Below are 22,452 nucleotides of genomic sequence, written 5' to 3' on the forward strand. Positions count from 1 at the left end.
CATCTTCATAATGGTCTATTGGATAGTTATCCTTAGCTAATTTACATCAATGTAGTGGTACAGGCCAAAAGTATTCAGAAATGATGGCTTTTAATAGAAATTGTTGTACGGTGCTTCTGACTCTTCTTAAAACTTGAAATTTTATCAAAATATACTGTGAAGGGAAAGATGAAAGGAAGAAGAAACATATGATCACTACCTCACCCTGAATTTCTGAAAGTACTCCATGCCCCTGTAAAGCTTTACTAATTAACAAGTGAATTTAGAGGCCAGAGATTCTGGTCTAGCCCTGCTTGGCAGAAGGGTCAGATCATATCCAGAGCTCTGTGCTGTGTAGAAGGAACAAGGGATGCAGTGTGGTGGGATTATATATCAGCTTTAATGGGATGCCAAGAAGTCCCAATCGTCCTTCTTTTCAAATTATCTAGTGTCTGGTTAGTCTAAGAATGTAAGAGTAATTAGCATTCCCTGGACACCCACAGGCCAAGCCAGTCAGGAAAGCAGTAGGCTAACTGCAGATTTTCTGTGACCTTGTTTTAAAAAAAAAGTTAAATCCAAAGCAACCCTGGTGCCAAACATCCTGGAAATCTAGGAAAAAATAATAAGGATCAAATCTAAAAAAAATAGGAATAGAGGAAGGAGAAAAAACACAAGTCAAAGGCACAGAAAATATTTTCAGCAAAACCATAGAAGAAAATCTCTCTACCATAAAGAAGGACATGATTACCAAAAACACCAAATAGACTGGGCAAGACAAGAAACTTCCCTTGGCACATAACAATCAAACAGTAAGCATGCAGCACAAAAGAAGAATATTTAAAGTTTCAAGGAAAAAAAGACCACTTGACATATAGAGACAGACCTATTAGAGTAACACCCAACTTCTCAGAAGAGACTCTAAAAGCCAGAATGGCCTGGACAATGTTCTGTAGACTCAAAGAGACTGTCTACTATACCCAGAAAAACTTTCAGTCACCATAGTTCAAGAAAGTAAGACATGCCATGTTAAAACCGAGTTTTAAGTAATCTCTATCTACAAATCTGGCCCTACAAAAGGTGCTAAAAGCTAAGCTCCAACCTAAAGAAGTTAAGCACACCTGAAAAAAATAATCCCAGACCAGCAAATCAAATCAGGGGTAACACTCACACACACACACACACACACACACACACACACACACACACACACAAATGGGAATCAACAAACACTGCTCATTGATATCTCTCAACATCGATGGTCTCAATTCCCCAATAAAGAGATACAGACTAGCAGAATGGATGCAAAAACGGGATCCATTCTGCTGCATCCAAGAATATATCTTAACATCACAGACAGACAGACAGACAGACAGACAGACAGACAGACAGACAGACGGATATCACTTCTGGGGGAAAAGATGGTAAAAGTTATTTCAAGCAAATGGACCTAAGAATCAAGCTGGTGTAACCATTTTAATATCTGACAAAATAGACTTCGAACTAAAACTAATCAGAAGAGACAAGAAAGGATGTTACATCCTCATCAAATAAAATGTCCACCAAGAGGACATTGTAATTCTTAACATCTAGGCACCAAACACAAGAGTACCCAACTTCATGAAAGAAACACTACTACAGTTTAAATCATAAATTGATCCTCACACATTGATAAATAGGAAACTTCAATACCTGACTCTTGTCAACAGGCAGATCATCCAGACAAGAACACTGGAGCTAACTGATACTTACAAACTAAATAGACCTAACAGATATTTACAGAACATTTAACCCAAACACAAAACAAAAATATGCCTTCTTCTCTGAATCTCATGGACCATTCTCCAAAATTGACCACATACTGTAAAAACAACAACAACAATAATAAAAATCTCAACAGATATGAAAAAATTAAAATACTACCCTGTACCACCATGGGTTAAAGCTGAATATCAACAACAGAAAGTTTACAAACTCTTCAGAACTTCATAACTAAAAGGATAAAAAGAGAGTCAAGACAGAAATCAAGAAAGAAATAAAACTCTCTAAAATTCTCTAAAATTGAATGTAGATCAACACATAATGTACCCAAGCTTATGGTACTCTATAATGGTGGTTCTATGAGGCAAGTTCACAGCACTCCATGCTACACTAAAAACCAGGAGAGATCCCACATTAGTAATTTAACAGCACATCTGAAAGCTCTAGAACAAAATGAACAAACCACACCCAAAGGAGTAGAAGAGAAACAAACTCAGGACTGAAATCACAAAATAGAAACAAAGAGAACAATACAAAGAATCAATGAGAAAATCAACAAGATAGACAAACTCTTATTCAAACTAAAATACATAGAGAGAATATTCAAATTAATAAGATCAGAAATGAAAGGGGGAACATAACAACCAACACCAAGTAAATCCAGAGAATCATAAAGATATAGTTTAAAAACTCATACTCTGCAACATTGAGAAATTTAAAAGAAATGAATGATTTCCTCACTAGATACCACTTACCAAAGTTAAATCAAGATCAATTAAAAATTTAAATAGGCCTAAATTCCCTAAGGAATAGAAGCAGTCCGTAAAAGTCTCCCAACCAAAAAAAGTTCAGGGCAAGACAATTTTAGTGCAGAATTATACCAGACTCTCTAAGATCTAATAACAATACTCCTCAAATTATCTCACAAAATAGAAACATAAGGTACACTGCCTAATTCATTTTATGAGGTCACAGTTACCCTGGTACCCAAACCACATAAAGAATCAATAAATAAAATTACAGACCAATTTCCCTTGTGAACGTAGACGCAAAAATACTAAAGAAAATACCTGCAAACCAAATTCAAGAACACATCCAAAAGATCATCCACCACGAGCGAGTAGGCTTCATCTCAAAGATGCAGGGATGGTTCAACATATGTGAATCAAAACAGAATCTACCATACAAACCAACTGAAACACAGATAGAAACCACATGATCAGTTCTTCAGAGATGGAAAAGAACTTTGATAAAATCTAACACCTCTCCATGATAAAAGTCCTGGAGAGACTAGGAATACAAGAGATATACCTCAATATAATACAGGCAGTTTACACCAAGCCCATAGCCAACATCAATTTGAATGGAAAGAAACTCAAAACAAATCCACTAATGTCAGGAACGAGACAAAATTGTCTACTCTTTTCATACCTATACAATATAATGCTTGGAGTCTTAGCTAGAGCGATAAGACAACAGAAGGAGATCAAAGGATACAAGTTAGAAAGGAAGAAGTCAATGCATCTTTATCTGCACATGATATGATATTATACATGATTGGCCCTAAAAATCCCACAAGGAATCTCCTATAGCTGATAAACACTTTCAGCAAAGTAGCTGATACGAATTTAACTTAAAAAAGAGTAGCCTCCTATATACAAATGACAAATGGTCTGAGAAAGAAATCAGGGAAGCAATACCTTTCACAATAGCCTTTGATATAAAATATCTTGAGATAAATCTAAGCAAGCAAGTAAAAGACTTGTATGATAAAAACTTTAAGACACTGAAGAAATTGACAAAGATATCAAAGATGGAAAGTTCCCAATGCTCATGGATCAGTATGATTAATACAGGAAAAATGAGGCCAGCTCTAGCAAAAGTAACCTAACAGATTCAATGCGATCACCATCAAAATTCCAACACAATTCTTCACAGACTTTAAAAGGACATTTTTCGGCTTTCTATTGAAACACAAGAAAACACAATAGCTAAAACACTCATGAGTAATAAAAGAACTGCAGGATGTATCACAACCCCTGACCTAAGTACTAGAATTAGTAATATAGTAATAAAAACAGCACGGTATTGGCATAAAAAGAGACACACTGATCAACAGAATAAAATTGAAGGCCAGACATAAATCCTCACAGCTATGGATGACCCAGACAGAATGCCACATACAAATGGACACCGGAGCTTTTATTTTTAAGAAAAGCAGAAATGCACACTGAAAACAGACAGAATCGTCAACAAATTGTGCTGATCAAACTGGATAACTGTAGAAGAATCAAAATGGATCCATGCTTATCATCCAGTACAAACTAAACTACAAATGAGTCCAAAATAGTGATTTTTAAACCTTCTTCATGCTGCAACCTTTTGGTACAGTTCCTCATGTTGTGGTGTCCTCCAATCATAAAATTATTTTTCCTACTTCATAACTGGAATGTTGCTACTGTCATGAATTTTAATGTAAATGTGTTTTAGCTATTCTTAACTATCCTCCCCAAAAGGGTTGTTCAACCCCTAAAGGTTTCATGACCCACGGGTTGAGAACTGCTGATCTAAAACCTCAACATAAACCCAGATATACTGAACCCGATAGAAGAGAAAGTGGGTAATACCTTTGAATTCATTGGAATAGGAAAAGAGTTTCTAAGCAGAACACTATTAGTACAGACATTGAAATCAGCAATGAAACAGGACCTCATGAAACTGAGAAGCTTCTCTACAGCAAAAGACACCATCAATCAGACAAAGCCATAGGCTACAGAATGGGCAGATTGCTACCAACTCTACATCTGATAGAAGATTAATATTCAAATTCAATAATAAACTCAATAAAAAACTCAAAAAAAAGTAGATATCAAGAGGTCCTCCTGTCACCACGTGTTAGGGGCAGGCAGAAGTATATGTGGAGAGATGGAAGGGAAAGAGAAGCTCTATGAAGAGAGGCAGAACTGGAGACATGAAAGAGAAAAGGAATAGCCTTATGTGAGTAGCTGCCCTGCCATTTGAGGTCATTGTGAATTCCAGCCTGTGCTGTCACTGAGGGCCATGTCTGGGTCCATGACCATGAAGCATCAGGGGTCTGTGTTGATGTCCATGTGTCTGTGTATATCACCACCAAAGGCCATGTGGATGTCCTTGGTCTGGGCTGCTGTCTGGGACAATGTCCAAGATCTGTGCGGGGCCAGCCCTACCCCTCACTGGATGCAGCACTCAGGAAAGTGGGTTCTGCACCACGCCTGGTAGCACAGCAGAGCTGTGGGCATGAAAACTATCAGGAAAGCTGTCCCTGCCCCTTGCGACTCTGGCATTGTGTGAGCTAGCCAGGGCAGTGCTAAAGAGCTTGCCCTGGTGGTAAGAGTGTGGAAGAGATGGTAAGCTGACCAACTTAGCTACCATCCAGGTCCAAATCCAAGGCTTCGAATTGGCCCATTTCAACATTTACCCCATCCATGATGTGGTGGAGTATGTGAAGGGGATGGTCCGACAGATCCAAAGCTGCAGGATCTCCACGACCCAGGGCAACAACGGGATATCTGTGAGGAGTCCTGGTGATGATCCAGTATTGATAGTGTAGCAGAACCCAGAGGTCTCAAACCAGACCAACGACTCACTACAATGACCATTTGCAAGTAAAGATGTGTGGACAAAAGGATACACTGTGGGACACACTGCAGCTTCCACAGTGAGATAGGGTTTTTTTGGTTTTTCTTTTCGGGGGGGCTGCAAGGCAAGAGGATAGATACAAAGGGATGGAGAGATTAGTAGGATTGGTATGCGTGATGTGAAATTCACAAAGAATCAATAAAAAGTTGTTTTTTTTAAATCCTAGTTATCAACAAACCAAATAACCCAATTTAATTTAACAATGGGATAGGGATGTAAACAGATAATTCTCAAAAGAGGGCTGAGATGTTCAACTTCCTTAGTCATCAGAGAAATGCAAATCACAACTACTTTGAAATTTCATCTTATAGCCATCAGAATGTCCAAGATCAACAAGACAAGTGACAGTTCATGCTGGGACACATGTGAAGGAAGGGGGACACTCATCAATTTCTGGTAAGAGTGCAAACTTGTTCGGCCACTATGGAAATCAGTGTGGTGGTTCCTCAGGAAGGTAGGAACTGATCTTCCTCAACATCCAGCTACGCCATTCTTAGGCACAGACCCAAAGGATGCTCCAGCCTACCACAGAGGCATTTGCCCAACCATGCTAACTGCTCCTCTATTCATAATTGTCAGAAACTGGAAACGATCTCGAGGCTCCCATCAGATGAATGGAAAAGGAAAATGTTGTAAATTTACACAATGAGGCATTACAGGTAATTAATTAAAATAATTAAATCACAGGTGAATGGATGGAACTAGAAAAAAAAATTATTCTGAGTAAGGTAATCCAGACCCAGAAAGACATGTATGGTATGTATTTGCTTATATGTGACTATTAACTCTTAAGTCAATGATAACCAATATAAAATCCATAGAACCACAAAGGTTAGATAGCTCTCCCTAGGATAGGGAAATAGAATAGGTAGTTATGGATGGGTGAGGGGTGACTAGAATGGGAGGACCAGGCAGGGACAGGGAGAAGAGTAGGAGATAAGGGAGGAATGGGGGGAGAGACAGCCAACATTAAGGAGCATTTAAAGGACAGTACGTAAACCCAATACAGTAGAAGCTTCTGTGTGTGTGTGTGTGTGTGTGTGTGTGTGTGTGTGTGTGTGTGTGTGTGTGAAGGTAATATAAATAAAATCAGTGAATAATTGGGGAAACAGAGCCCCAGTTGGCCACCTCTTGTTACCAGATGGAACATCCAGTACAAGAATAGCTTACATCTAATAGAGTTGTTGGACAAAGACATCCCATGGGAACCTCCAAACAAACCTGGCTGTTACCAGTACAACAGGTTGCTCTCTACAAACTGACAGTAAGGCCTTAGTGCTGAATATACCACCTCCACAGTTCACTGAATAGAGAAGTCAAGCTGGTGCCTACACAGAGTCTTCACCTCATGTGCTAGTGTCTTTGGCACAGGAAGTTATTCTTCATTCTAACAAAGGAGAAACACACACCAACCCAGCTACAAACCCTTTTATAAAGAATTGTGTCTAACCTGTTAGATATGCCAATGCAATGGTGGTATAACACTCGTGGGAGTAACCAACCAATATCTGATTTGACCTAAGGTCCACGCCACAAGATGAAACTCATACCCAACAATGATTGAGTGATCAGAACCTGAGACTAAATAGTCCAAGGACCTAGGGTAAGACAAAATATTATTGTTCTCATAAAATAAATGTATCAATAAAATGTCTCCTAGTGATGCCCTGCTATACCCAATGTCTTACAAGATTCCTCTTACAGTCGATAGGAACAAATACAGAGCTTTGTAGAGAGTGAGAGACCCTGGAACCTCATCCCTAAACTCATGATATCTTTATCAACCTTCCTCCATCCCTGGTGTCAGGGAACCCTGCAGAATAGAAGGTAGAAAGAGTACAGAAACCAGAGAGGATGGAGGACACCAAAGACACAAGATCCCCTCAATCAGCATGACTGATGCACACTTGAACTCACAGAGCCCGAGGCAGCATGCACAAGGCCTGTATGCATATACACCAGATGAGGTCCTGAAGCTGGAAGGAGACATGGATATACACTCCCAGCCCTAACCCAGAAGCTACCTCCAATTCATAACCACTCACAAATGAAAATTTATTTCCTCCTAGGAAGTTTCGGCTGCACTCCCAGTGGTAGATGGCCAACAGAAAATTAACTCAGTATTATGTCTGGAGGTTATCCAGAGATAACCTATTTGTCTGTCTGTCTGTCTGTCTCTTTACCTCTCTGTCTCTCTATCTCTCTGTCTCTCCGTCTCTCTGTCTCTCCACCTCTCCATCTCTCCCTCTATCCCTCTCTCTCTCAGTTTAATGTTGTTATGGGATTCCCGAGTATGTGAACCAGTGGGTCTCTTAGTCCGTTTCTTGTGTCTTGGTGGATAGGCGGTTCTTGTCCCTCTGTGTGATGTCTCCTATTTCAAAGTGCTAGTTTTTGTTTTATCATATTATGTTTTATTTTACTACTATCACTTAGAAACCTGCTTGTGGTCTCATTAGAGACAGAAAAAGGTGGATCCGAATGGGACGGGAGGTGGGGAAGAACTGGGAAGAGCAGATGGAGGGGAAACCATAGAATATATATGTGAGGGAAAAATCTATTTTTAATATCAGGAAAGAGAATACTTAGCTTTTCTAAATCATGCCCACCAACAGAGGAATGAACAAGGAAGACGTGGTATAAGTATGAACAATGGACTTCTTTATGACCATAAAGGCAAAATGTTTTCTCAATTGCAGGAAAATGGATGCAAGTGGAACGTATCATGTTATGTGAGGTAACCATCTCAGAAAGACAAGTACCATGTTTCCTCTCTTTTGTGGCTCCTAGATTTTATATAGATATATAAAACATGATTGCAGATGTGAATATTATCTAGGGGAGAAAGGGGGATGCTAAAGAGGAGGTGGCAGGAGCTGGGGAGAAATGCTCCAACTGTGTTGAGTAGTTCCATAAAAATGTCCTGACATGACCCAGTGCCATGTGCAAGAAACACACCAAAGAAAATGACACAGAGCAAAACAAAAGCAAAATAAAATTCAGAACACAGAAACAAAATGAATGAGCTCCATGAAGCATCTGCCTTTTCTGTTATTCTGCTAGACCATAGGATTGGTAAACTTGTCCTATAAAGACCAAGCAATAAGCACTTCAGGCCTGTGGGCTATACAGTCTCCAGAACATTAATTAAAGTCAATCATTATAACACGCGAAAGGAGCTAAAGACAAATTATTAGGCTTTGTTGTACTCCAAAAAAAATGAGTTATGACATAGAAATCTTAATTTCATATAAAAAATTTTCAATCATTTAAAAATGTAAAAAATGAAAACAAAACCATTCTTAGGTTACAAGCAATAGAAAAGTCAGGCAGAGGCCAGGACACCACCCAACCAGAGCATGAGGGGAACAGCTGAGCTTTGATACCGGACGCCTCACGGTTGCTATGAATGGTTGAGGCTCCTATGGACGGAATGAGTGATCTGAGCAGCACTATACTTTTAAACCACTGAGCAGATAGTAGGAATTGTATCCTGGAGCTCTAAGTTTAAGGAAGCTCATGGGTTGCTCTTTATAGGGAAGCCACCTCCCAGTCTTCCATTAGTGAGATTGACAGGAGTTACGAAGCAGACAACAACCAGCCTTGGTTTATGAGCCCAACAACCATTCAGAGCTACAGAGAAGCCACGGCCCCCACTGTGGGGACTTTTACCTTGCATTTGACTGTACATTTACCTTGACAGGTCAAGCTAATATTAATCGTTCTGTATAGGAAAATTGACTCACTTTCACATATAACTTGTCTTATTTAAATAAGCGTTCATTGCATGCTGATACAAATTGCTTAATATGTTTTACCCGCAATAACCCACATCCTTTAATAATACTTCTCCAAAGATCCTAAGCCATGAAGGTACGTGAGTCACCACAGTGGGCTGCTCAGTCAGTGATGGTTTTCCTCCTAAACTTCTCCATGACAAATGGCCAATGAGCTGAGACATACTCCGTGTAAGAAATTCTCACAGAACAGGGGGCCTTACAGGGATGGAGACGGATACAGGGAGGGAGTATAACCTCCCTCAGTATTTAAATGGTTTCCAGTGGAAAGGAGGTCTATATTTGTTGTATTTGGCATCGGGCAATAGAAGGAAAGTTAATATATTAAACTACTGGAGATGGGCCTGAGCTCACTACCGAAAAAGAGAGAAATCAGAAAAGAGAAAGAAAGCCTATCCGTCTGTGGTGAGGTAGGTGTATATCTCTCCAAAACCCAGCACGTTCACCACGAGAGATGCGCACATGCCTGGGATGGAAGAATATCAACTGGAGAGGGAGTAGGGAGGATTAAGCCATTAAAACCAATGATTTTCAAGAGCTATGACCCCTCATGCCTCAGCTCAAGTATTGGGCAGGCATTCTTTGTTAGGAATAAATGGCAAAGACACATGACCAAGTGTGAGGCGACTTCTTATTCCTCTGATTCAGTCAGAATGAAGACAGGAGAGCGTCATTCAGCAGCGGCAGGTCAGGCTCAGCTGTTGAGCTACAGTGGCATATCCTGGTTATACAGTTTCTTCCTTGACAACTAAATATTGAGAACTGGATCCCTATGCCATGCCAGATAGAAAGGCATGGAGACAAAGACAGACACAAACCCACTGTCATAGAATGTATTGGAGTTAAAAGTTTATTTAACAAGTAATTTTTAGAAGTATGCTAAGAGTGCACAGATGAAGAAGGGGACAGTAAGGGAGTGGTGGATGCGGAGGGGAACACCCTTATAGAAGGGGAGGGAGAGGGGTTAGGGGGCTGATGGACAGTAAATGGGGAAAGGAAATAACATTTAAAATGTAAATAAGAAGGGGTTGGCGATTGAGCTCAGTGGTAGAGTGCTTGCCTAGCAAGCTCAAGGCCCTGGGTTCAGTCCCCAGCTCTGAAAAAAAAATGTAAATAAGAAATACTCAATAAAAAAAAAAGAAAAACAAAGACCTCAGACTTACAGCAAAAACTTAGATAAACTTGGGACAATGGAAACAATATAAACAAATGATAATATATTCAAAATACTAATAATTATTACAAAATGTTTGTATATAATATCTAAAAAATAATATAATAAAGGCAATATAATGAAAAAAAAAAGGAAGGACACTATGGTGACTTTTAAAGATGGTAACAAATTCTTTGATCTTCCACCTTTTGAAAGTTTGCCTTGAACTCTCCTTCCCTTATATTTGAGTGGGGTTCTCAGTTACTTTGCCAGGGGATAAATAGAAGTTATATGATAAGGTTTCTAAGGCTCTGTCATGAAAGCCACAGGTCCTACTATCCTGAATGGAAAAATGAGCTCATGGAACCTGGAGGCATCATGGAGAAGGTCCAGCTTCTCTCAGGTCACCTTGCTTTGAAGAAGCCATCATGGGTGGCGATATCTAGTCCTCAAGGTTCCTAGTTCTGCCAGTCAGTGACCTGTCACTGTGACAGCATAACTGAGGTAATCAATGTTAAAGGAAGATATGTTTGTTTGGGTTGATGGCTCCTGGGGCTTCAGTCTGGCTCTGTTTCTTTATATCTGGGGTGAGGCAAAACATTATCGACAGAGACGGACAATGTGGTAGTTGACAGACAGGCAGAGAGGTAGGCAGGCAGCTGGCAGGACACAGGACCCAGTGGTATCCCCAGTGCTCTGATATACTCTGAGTGAGCTGAATGTTCTCTCGCACATCAAAGCTTTTCTGTCTGTAAAACCCCTCTGATGTTCAGCACACTCATATCTTCTTTGCGAGGTCTGATATTTCTTTTGTTAAATGATTACAGGCTCACTGTTGGGCCCTAGAAGCGACAGTTGACACTAAAGGGAGAATAGTCAAGAAATGTAAAAAGAAATCAAATAAATGAAACTATAATTACACAGAAGGGGGAAAATATATACCTTTCAACAATAATTTTTCAACAATAATTTTAAATATCAATAGCTTCAACTCCCCAACCCAAACCGGTTAGCTGAATGGGTTAAAAAACAAAATCCATCTTTTTATTGTCTACAACAAACTCATCTTATGTTCAAAGAGAGATAGAACCTTAGACTAAAAGATTTTTAAAAAAGATATTCCAAGCAAATGACCCCAGGAAAGAATAGGTGTTACTCCCTTCATATCTGCCAAAATGACTTCAAACCAAAATTAATCAACAGAGGTAAAAGAGGATGCTTCATTCTGATCAAGGAAACAGCTAACCAGTAAGACATACTATCCTAAACATATAATATGTACCAAACTCTGGTACAGCCAATTTCATTAAAAGGCAGCTACTAGACTTTCAAGACACAGATCAGTATCAGAATCAGTGGGTGATTTCAACACCCCGATTTCTCTGACAGGCGGGTCCTTTATGCACATACTAAGCAGAAACATCAGAATTAAATGGCATCATACATCAAATGAATTTAGCTGATATCTAAAAAATTTGTGTTCTTTCTGAATTTTAATGTAGGTGCTTAGAGCTGTACATTCCCCTCTCCAGACTGCTTTTCATGTGTCTCTAAGGTTTGGTGTGTTATGCTTTCATTCTCATTTCTATTTGGGATTTCTAAAAATTTCTTTCGTGATTTTTCTTGACCCATTCATCATTCAGTAATGTGTGGGTTTTTTTTATCTCTATGAATATCTTGGTTGGAGTTTCTATTGCTATGACAGGAAGCTATACCACGATCAAAAAGCAAGTTGGAGAGGAAGGGACTTATTCCTTGCACATCACAGTTCATCATCAAAGGAAGTCAGGAAAGGAACTCAAGCCAGGCTGAAACCTGGAAGCAAGAGAGATGGCTCAGCGGTTAAGAGCACTGGCTGTTCTTCCAGAGGTCCTGAGTTCAATTCCCAGCAACCACATGGTGGCTCACAACCATCTGTAATGGGATCCAATGCCTCTCTTCTGGTGTGTCTGAAGACAGATACAGTGTACTCGTATAAATAAAATAAATCTTTTTTAAAAAAGACTTGTAAGTCTTGGTTTAGATAATCAAAAAATAACTGAGGAATGCTGTCTTCCCTCAAAAAAAAAAATGCTAATTCCATCCCCTCCCCTCCCCACTGAGGAATGCTGCTTGTTCACTGGGGTTGGCAGGACCCACTCCACTGGTGCCTCTAGGGCTTGAGGTTAGCCTGTCTTTTTTCCCTTATAGGGATCCCAGGACCAGTTCTTTCTCTGATTCCCAGGGATGCTGCCTGTGTCTCCACCACTTCCTCACTGCTTCATCCATTTGTCTAATTGGGTGGCTTATAGAATGGGCCCACATGTGGGCAGGCCTGAATGGGTGTTCCTTCAGTCTACAGCAGATTTTATGGAAGCATTCACATTTGATCATCTGTCTTGAGTTTCATTTGTTCTAGGCATCTACTCAGGCATTTGGGAATAGCCACTTATCAGTGAGTGCATACCTAGCTTGTGTCAGTTTGACATCAGGAAAACTACCCAGCCCAATGAGTTTGTGTAATTTCTAGAGATTCTTTTGTGGTTGACTTCGAGCTTTATTCCACTGTGGTCAGACAGGGTACATGGAGTTATTTCGAACATTCTGTATTTGTTTACATTGGTTTCAGGGTCCCAGGATGCGATCTGGTTTTGAGAAACTTCCATGGCCCTGCTGAGTAGAATGTATACTCATCGAGGAGGTGTTTACCTTGGCTTATAGTTAGAGGTTATCGTCCACCACAACGCGAGAGAGCCACGAAGTACGAGGCCGCTGGTCACAGTGAATTCACACTCAAGCTGAAGAGACGGCAGAATGCTAGAGTCGGACTCGCTTTCTCCAGAATGCTTTACAGTGGGCCGTCCCGCCTCACTTGCCACAATCTAGAAACTTCTCCTAAGACATGCCCAAGGGTTTGTCTCGAAGTTGATTCTAGAGCCTGTCAGGTTGACAATTAATATTACCCATCACAGCTTGGATGCCCATTACGCAAAGAAACAGTGCCTATGGGAAGTTTGTCAAGCCCCTGAGCAAGGCCACATGGGCAGGAATGTGAACAAAAGAGGCACAGTTAGCATATGTGCCCAGAGATGGGAGACAGCTGCGGAGACAGCAAGCTATGGCATCCGTGATTGGTGACTGGACCAGCTGGGATCATGTGCAGAGGGAGTCAAGTTATTACAATCATCGTCCCAATCTCTATGGCCAACAGCTTTCTAGCCTGGGCTTGCAGCCTTCCTGGTGAATCTGGGAGCTAACCAAATAACTGTCCATTCAATATTTTTTACCACAGATTTCAAATAGAAATAATTTGTTGTTTCCATAACAGGGCCCTGGTTACTAAAAAGAGGTTGCACTGCCTGCTCCCTAGGGTTCCTTCTATATGACTCTATGGTGTGCTTAACAAAGTACACAAAGAAAATAAGTCAGATTGTAAGCAGACACCCTTTACTGGCCATTTACTTCTTAATATTAGTTTGGGGGTACAGGGCAGTCAGTGATCGTTCCAAATGATAAGCATCAAGTGCTTGCTTCTGTAAACTTGTACCCCTCACAGCAGTGCCATTCGGTGAAAGCTGTCATTGCCATTTTCCCACTGCTTACTTTCTGATCACTTTAACACCACCTGCTCAGTTTCTGCCTACCTGGCCATGCAGCTTTGTAAAATACGCTTAAAGTCTCGGCCTACAAGGCCAGATATTCATTGCCTAATGTGGTTAGTGACACTCCCGAGCTAAGAGGTCAGTGGTAAAAACCTCAATAAAGTATATGCTGGTTGTCCCCCCTCTCATGTTTAATACTGTGTGGGCAGGGCATTGGAGGACACAGGGGCCCTTTGCTTCAAGGGGAGGTTCAGCAGGGTACATCTCCATATTGGTGTTAATGTTGAGCGGGAGAATGAAAATACAGTTTCAAAATAAGGACAGTGCAGCAAAACACACACACAAACACACACACACACACACACACACACACACACACACACACACACACAAAGGAACTTTCAAATATCTGTATCACAAATTGTGAACCAAATAAGAAGTGTTTTTGTTGGTAATTATCCCACCCTAGCTGAGGAGCTATTTGATATTCAATTGGTGCTGGGACAGTTGGTTTTCTTTAACAGTGTGAAACCTGGTGTTATCAGTCACATTCAGGGTTGAATGCACGCTCAGAAATAGTTGGCTAACACAAGCTGCATTCCTTGGGTTGGGGAGTGGGGGTTAGGGTGGGAGTGAAGTTGAGTGGGTAGGGACGGGGTGGGGTGGAAGAAGTTGGGGGAAAACGACGAATATGATCAAAATACGTTGTATGAAATTCTCAAAGAATTATTAAAATAGTTTTCTTAATTGTTTTGTGCTAGACGTGCTGGTTCATGGCTGTTCACCTAACGCTTTAGAAGCTGAGGCAGGAAGACAGCAAGTTTGAGGCCAGCCTGGATTATAGTACAAGACTCCGTCTCAACTTTTTTGGGTTGTTTATGGGAAATAGAATTTAGAATAAGTGACCCTCAGAAAGACCACGATACTTAAATGTCTTCTTTGAAATGAGGATATCTGTGGTCATACCACTGGTGCACCCATGTCAAGCAAAAGCAATGGCTGTTAAGGAAACACAATGCTTGGTTTACATTAAAACACATTATAAAGCACTTCTGAATATTGCCTACTCCCTAACACATATGTACCTGGTAATTTTCTTCCTTATTCTCTGAACAAGTTACTGCCACAGATCAGCTTGGCATGTAGTAGAATTCCAGTTGTCTTTTTTAACGGCTACGATCAAAGTTGTAAACAATAAAGTGGAAAGCAGCACCGATGACTAAACAGAAGATGCTTTTTGGTGGCCTGTGGTGTGAAAGAGGTCCCAGATAAGCAGCTGGAGTTGCATATATTACAAAATCAGGCCTGGTCCCGGACCTTTAGAATGACCCTCAGCTGTGCCATCTATCCCAGCTGGTGCTTGGTCTGCCCGCTGGCCCTGGCCTACTTGATTTTCCCGTTAGAATGCCCATACTTTCCTTTGTTCATAAATGTCTTGTCTCCTTTTGTCGATCATGCTTGCTCAGTCAAGCTACATTCTGGATGTGCTACAGTTAAACCAAGTTAATCTGTGTCCTTGCTGGAATGCATTTGCACATAGCTCATAAGTGTTGACCTTATCATAATGAGCAGGTTACAAGAATTGTATCACCATCACAACCTCCTCTTCCACCTCTCCCACCGCCGCCACCTCCTCCTCCTCCTCCTCCTCCTCCTCCGTCCTCCTCTCTCTCCACCACTACCAGCACCACAACCAGCAGCAGCAGCAGCACCACCACCTCCATCATCTTGTCCAAATTACCCCAATGTTGGTTATCACTAAGGCAACTTTTAGACTTTAGCAAGTACTTAATAACCAAAAGGCCAAGAAGTGGTATCAGTCTTCTAAACTAATGCTACTGTGCAAAGCATTTCTGATATTCATTTTAAAGGCACAGCACGTACTTTACTAAGAAATGTGTTTGTTTACTGGTTCCCAGAAACCCCCAGTCTCCGTCATTTGGCACATCCTCTTAGAGTGGGGATTTACTTGACAGAGATTTAATGAACAAGAACATTTCCACTAATTTAGGGAAATCTCTTGCTGAGAAACAAAAACATAACACAAATTTGTCAAATTTGGGGCTAAGTCACCTTCCTAAATATATTCTTTAAGATGTCCAGACATGGACCATCCAATATCACATGCCAAAAGGTGCACACTGTAAAAAATAAGTATAGAATGTAGACATCTACTCTTTCCTTAGAAAATGTAACAGCTGTCATTTTCCTGACATTGGCAAGCACCCCAAAACACATGCTGGATTAGCAAAGCCAATTTAGTGTTAGGACTACAGCTGGTGCCGGACTCATTCTTCCCACATGGTCACTGACATCTTGAACTTCAAATCTTTTCTGTGTGACAACACAGAAAAATGTTATTGGGGGTGAGGAGGAAATAACTAATTACTGTTTTTCAAACTATAGAAAGCACCATTTTATTTTATTTTATTTTAGTCTTTTTTTTCTGGAGCTGAGGACTGAACCCAGGGCCCTGTGCTTGCTAAAGCCCCAACCCCAACCATTTTCTTTTTAAATACTTACACACAGAGTCAGTCAGACAGACAGACAGACACACACACACACACACATTTAGGTACTTAGAAGAAAGCATGAAAAGTGTGCTAAAAGTGAATCTCTAGGATTAAGAGTTTTATATACCAACTTGCCTAAAATATTTCAATAAAAGTATCTATAAGTCACACTCTTGGCATTCCAATACATACAAAAAGCAGGATCCCCTCAAGGTCCCAATAGAGTAGTGGTTCTCAATCTTCCTGATGCTGTGATCTTTTTATACCGTTCTTATGTTGTGGTGACCCACAAGCAAAAAATTACTTCATCAGTACTCTATGACTCTAATTATGCTATGGTTATGAATCGTACAATGAATCTGATATGTGGGATATCTGCTATGCTACCCAGGTGGGGGTCAGCACCCACAGGTTGAGAACACTACAATAGAGACTCTGAAGACATGACTTAGTGGTTAGGAGCAATTGCTGCTCTTGCAGAGGACCAAAGTGGAGTTCCCAGCATGCACAGCAGTCTCTCAAAACTGTTTGTCACTCTAGTTTCAGGGAATCTGATGTTCCCCTCTGTCCCTACCCCAGCATCTGCATTCATGTGTACATATGCATGTATATACACACATAATTTTTTAATGTTAAAATACCCAGTCAATAATTCAGGGTCCATATTAAAAGTGTGGACAGAATTCCTTATTTGACTTCAGAATCCCATGTGTGATAGTTTTGCAAAGAATGGTCTCCATAGACTAGTGAATGCTTGAGTGCTTGGTTGCCAGTTGGTGGCACTGTTTTGGAAGGCTTGGGAGGTGTGGTTTTGTTGGAAGAAGTAAATCACTGAAAGTGGGCTGGCACCATTTCTAATTTGTTCTCTCTGCTTCCTGCTTCAACTCAAGATATGAGCCCCCAGCTTCTGCTCCAGTGCTCGGGCTTGCTGCCTGCTGCCTTTGCTCTACATCATAGACTCACCCTTTTGAACCATAAATCCAAATAAACCCTTCTAAAAGTTGCCTTGATGATGGTGTTTTATCGCAGCAATAGAAAGGCAGCTAATGCCTCCCCCAAGTTTTCTTTCTAGTACTGGTATCAGACTTTGCTCAGAGTTATTGGTTTGGGACTGTGGAGAGTTCTCAGTTACTAAGGTGCTTGCTTTGCAAGTACGAGGATCTGAGTTCAGCTCCAAGAATCCATGCAAAAACAGTGTCAGGCACAATGGTGTGCACTTAGAATCCCAGTGCTGAGAGGACAGAAACAGGCAGATCCCTAGGGTTCTCTGGCCAGCCAGCCTAGCCTACTGGGGTGTTTCAGGCAGTGAGACCCTGTCTCAAAAATGGCAGGGGGGGAATGCATAAAATGCCTGATGAGCAACAATCAATGCTGTCCTTTGGCCTCTGCATGAATAAGCATGTTCATGCTCATGCATACACATCAACACACACACACACACACACACACACACACACACACACACACACACACACAGAAGCGTTGTTGATGTAGTTGATTTCGGTCTGGCAGGAGCAACGGGACTTGCAGGAGCTCCCAGATGATCCTAAGTTACAAATGGAAGAAGCGCTGCTCTGCTGACAGAAGCCTCAGCTGACGAAGCTCTGAGAATCCCACTGTCCATTTGTTGTCTTGCTCAGCGCCTCAGTTCCTGCTCATGCAATGACACCCAGAGGAGCTATTTGGCTAAGTAAACCTGCTTCTGGAAAATTCTCTTTAATTTAATTTAATTTAATTTAAATATACAGTTAAAAAATTAATACATGAAATTACCGCAACGGAGGTAAGACGAGAAAGGCAGGCTATTTATGAAATCACAAGAAACAGCAATGGAAATAAATAAACAAAAGGTCGGAATTATATTTATTGGGAGGGTGGCTCAGTGGGTAAAGGTGCCTGCCAGCAAGCCAGGTGACCTGAGCACAAGTCCCAGGCTCCACACGTTGGAAGGGGAGGGCTAACTCCCACAAACTGTCCTGTGACTTCCACACACGTGTGCGTGCCTGCACACATACAAACACATAGAAAATAAATTTAATTTATGAATTACACTTACTGCCATAAAAAGGTAATTAAAAATATTGAGAGGAAATCCTACGATACCTACAAGAGAACGAAGCTCAAGAAATGTTAGCGAGTTGAGATTTTTACAATTACTAATTACTATTACTATTATTATTATTATTTGTGCGCATGTTGTTATCTTTATGCGTGTTTGGATGGTCACATCCATATGTGTGATTAGAGGACAGCTTATGAGAGTCAATTCTCTCCTTCCACCGTGTGGGTCCTGGGGATTGAACTCAGGTTGTCCGGCTTGGCAGCGAGTGCCTTTAACTGCTGAGCTGTATCTCCAGTCAGAGATTGAAGATTTTCCCAAACATCTACAAGATTTATAGTAATCTATACGGGACAGACAACCTTCTATATGGAAGGAGGGTCTAATTTTTGTGTACTCTGCTGTTTCTCGCAGCAACAGGAAGCAGGGTTATTCAGGATGGGTCAGAAGAGGCGTGGCTACTGGGTACCATTGCTTTCTACTCCTCCCTGTTCAACACAGAGAATCCTCCGCGAAGTTCAGAAGACAGAATAAATGGGAGATTGCCAGAAGTAACAGAAACAGAAGAAACAAAGGGCCTCTGCAGCCACATAGAAACAAAAGGAACAACGAGCAAGCGATTGCAGCCACATAGAGCTGCACCCGAGGTGGCCAAGGTGGCGGGGTTAGGGGCAGGGGCCTTACGAGGTTCCTTAGGGAGAGTGTGCGAACACTACATTCAGAGACCACGCACAGAGAGAGATGGGAAACGATGACATAAAAAGGAAGCTGGAGGGCTCTTCCAGCCGTGGGTGGAGAGAGATATCAGGGGAAACTATTAGGAAGCCAAATGCCAAAAAGTGAGAAGGCTAGAAGGGGCTTAGAAAGTAGAGTTAGGGGCTGGAGAGATGGCTCAGCGGTTAAGAGCACTGACTGCTCTTCCAGAGGTCCTGAGTTCAATTCCCAGCAACCACATGGTGGTTCACAACCGTTTGCAATGAGATCTGATGCCCTCTTCTGGTGTGTCTGAAGACAGCTACAATGTACCTATACGTAAAATGGAGATTTTTGTATTCATGGCTATGCTGAAGACGCCTGTTTCTGTTACCTACAAAACGAAAGGCATCCTCCATTTAGTACACATTTGGATTAGCCTCAACTTTGCATTGCATTGTATGCTCTTAAGGCTTTAGTGGATGGCACCATCTCCCTGATTTCTCTCTCAATGTATTCATCGCTGGTACACAGGAAGGAGACTGACGTTTTCCCCCTGGCACTTTGATGAGGTGTTAATCAGTTCTATGATTTTTTTTTTCTGGCACCGTCTTTGGGTCTTCTCTGCTTAGAACTGGTCTCCAGTCAGGGTCTCTGACTCCTTTTCCCCTTTGGATCCCTGTGATTTCCTTCTTTTGCCTTATTTTTCAAGCTAAGACTTTTAACACTATATTACATAGGAGTGGAAACAGTGGATGGCCCTGTCTCCTTCCTGACTTTAGTAGGATTGCTTCAGAGTTTTCTCTCATATGTAGCTTTTATTATGTTCTCTTCAGCCCTACTCTCTCTAGCACTTTTATCATGAAGAGAAGTTGGATTTTGTCAAGTGCATTTTGGACATCTATTGAGATGACAGTATCATTTCTACCTTTAAATTCATATATATATATATATATATATATATATAAAACCTTTATTTCTATAAGGTTCTATAAATTACATATGTTTCTACCTTTAAATATATATATATTGAACCATTCCTGTATCCCCTGAATAAAATCACCTTGATCATGATGAAGATGTTTTTGTGTGCAAATTCAGTTTGCAAGTATTTATTGGGATTATTTTAACCTGTGTTCATCAGAATGTGGCCCATAGTTTTCTTCTGCTGTTGTGCTCTCGTCTGATTTCAGCATAGGGTAACACTGGCTTCCTAAAAGGATTTGGAAGCATGGGTTGTAGCTATTTAAAGGTGCGGTAGAATTCTGTTATGGATCCACCTGGATCTGGACCGCTTTTAGTTAGAAGATTTTTTTCTTTAAAATTACCACTTCAATTTCCTCCTTTGTAACAGGTCTGTAAATTATTGATCTCATCTTGGTTTAACTTTGTGGGTCAGCAGCATCTAGAAATTCATGTGTTATTTTTAGGTGTTCCAACACCGTGGGATAAAGGTTTTTAAAGTATGCCTTCGGGACCCCTAAGGAAGAGTTAGGGGAAGGACTGAAGGCCCTTAAGGAGATGGCAACTCCACAGGAAGACCAACAGTGTTAACTAACCCGGACTCCTGGGAGCTCCCAAGCCCGAGCCACCAAACAGCATACACAGCCTCGTCTGAGGCCTCCAACACGTATGTAGCAGAGGCTGCCTTGCCTGGCCTCAGTGGGAGAGGATGCACCTAACCCTGCAGGACTTGATGCACCAGGGTGGGGGGATGGGGGGATATGGCCTCTCAGAGGCGAAGGGGATCTCTGCAAAGGGTGACCAGGAGAGGGGGGCAACAACATTTGTAATGTAGATAAATAAATAAATAAATAAATAAATAAATAAATAAATAAATAAATAAAGTTTGCACTTGGGATTAAATATTATTAACATTGTGGAGTGTCTCCTAAACATTTCTAATTTTGTCAATTTGGTTCTCTCTCTCTCTCTCTCTCTCTCTCTCTCTCTCTCTCTCTCTCTCTCTCTCTCTCTCTCTTGGATAAGGGTCTATCAACCTTTCATCTTCTTGAAGTACCCACTTTTTGGTTCATTGATCCTTAAGGCTTCTATTTCCTATCTACTTCCACACTGATCTTGGTTATTCTTCCTGTCTACTACTTTGGGGTGTGCTCTGTTTATGTGCCCCTACCTTCCTTCCATGCTCCCCGTTACCTGAGTTCTTTCTGACTTTGGAATGTGAGCTCCCGTGGCTCTCAGGGCCCCTGTTAGGGCTGCTCTATTGTATGCCAGAGCCTTTGGGTGTTATATTTTAATTTTCTTCCAAAATTTAAAGAATTATGTTCCTTGTGTGTTCAGGAATCCACTCAGCATTTAACAGTGTGTTGGTTCATCCCCATGCATTTGTGTATTTTCAGGAGTCTGTAGTTTCCTTTGCTGGGGGTTTTAGGCTTTAGTCCCACCCCCATAGTCAGATGTAATTCATAGTTATTCCATTTTCCTAAATTTGACATTCACCTTGTGTGGTCTATTTTAGAGAAACTTCAGTGGGCTTCTGAGAATAATGTGAATTTTATCATGTTTGGGTAGAATAGTCTGTAGGTATCTGCTAGGTGCATTTGGTCTATGACATTTAACTCTGATGTTTCTCAGTATATTGTCTGCATGATTTGTGCACTGGTGAAAGTGGGGCTATTAAAATCACCTACTACTAGTGTTTGGGGTTTAATCTATGATTTAACGCCTAATAGTTTTCGTTACTGTCTGAGTTTGGTACGTATATGTCCACTTGGGTGATTGTTCCCCTGACCAGAATTAAGGCTCCCTCTTTATCTCTTCTATATGGTTTTGGGTTGAAGTCTGTTTTGTCAAATATTAGAATGGTAGCACCTACCATGGCACCGTTTTCTTATAATTCTCTTTTCTATCTTCACACTCTGTTAGTGTCTATCCTTGAAGGTGAGGTGTTATTTTTGTAGACAACAAAAAAATGGACTCTGCCTCCAATCCATAGGCTAGCCTGTATCTTTTGATGTAGAATTGAGGCCATTACTATTCAAAGTTATTATTGAGGCATGTATTAATTGCTGCCATTTTTATTTGTGGTATTTTTTTACACAACAGCTATCCTGGTATCATTTGCCTGTTCCCATAACCTCTTACACATGACCATCTTTCTCTTCAGTCTGAAGTGTCCTTTTTGGTATTCTATGTGGAGTTGGCTTGGTGGTCATATCTTTCTTTAGCCTGATTATCAGGCTGAAGTTTTTTCTCTCTCCTTCACTTAGATAGTATGCCAGGT

At 41.0% G+C, this 22,452-nt stretch overlaps 1 protein-coding gene across 1 annotated transcript in view; it reads right to left on the minus strand.

The window, feature by feature from the left end:
- Nucleotides 1–22,452, minus strand: part of Ccdc148 (coiled-coil domain containing 148) — a 183,808-nt gene that overhangs the window by 35,688 nt on the left and 125,668 nt on the right. The window lies entirely within an intron of this gene.

Source organism: Rattus rattus, chromosome 5 (genome assembly GCF_011064425.1).
Source record: "Rattus rattus isolate New Zealand chromosome 5, Rrattus_CSIRO_v1, whole genome shotgun sequence".
In the NCBI taxonomy this organism is placed as follows: Eukaryota; Metazoa; Chordata; class Mammalia; order Rodentia; family Muridae; genus Rattus; species Rattus rattus.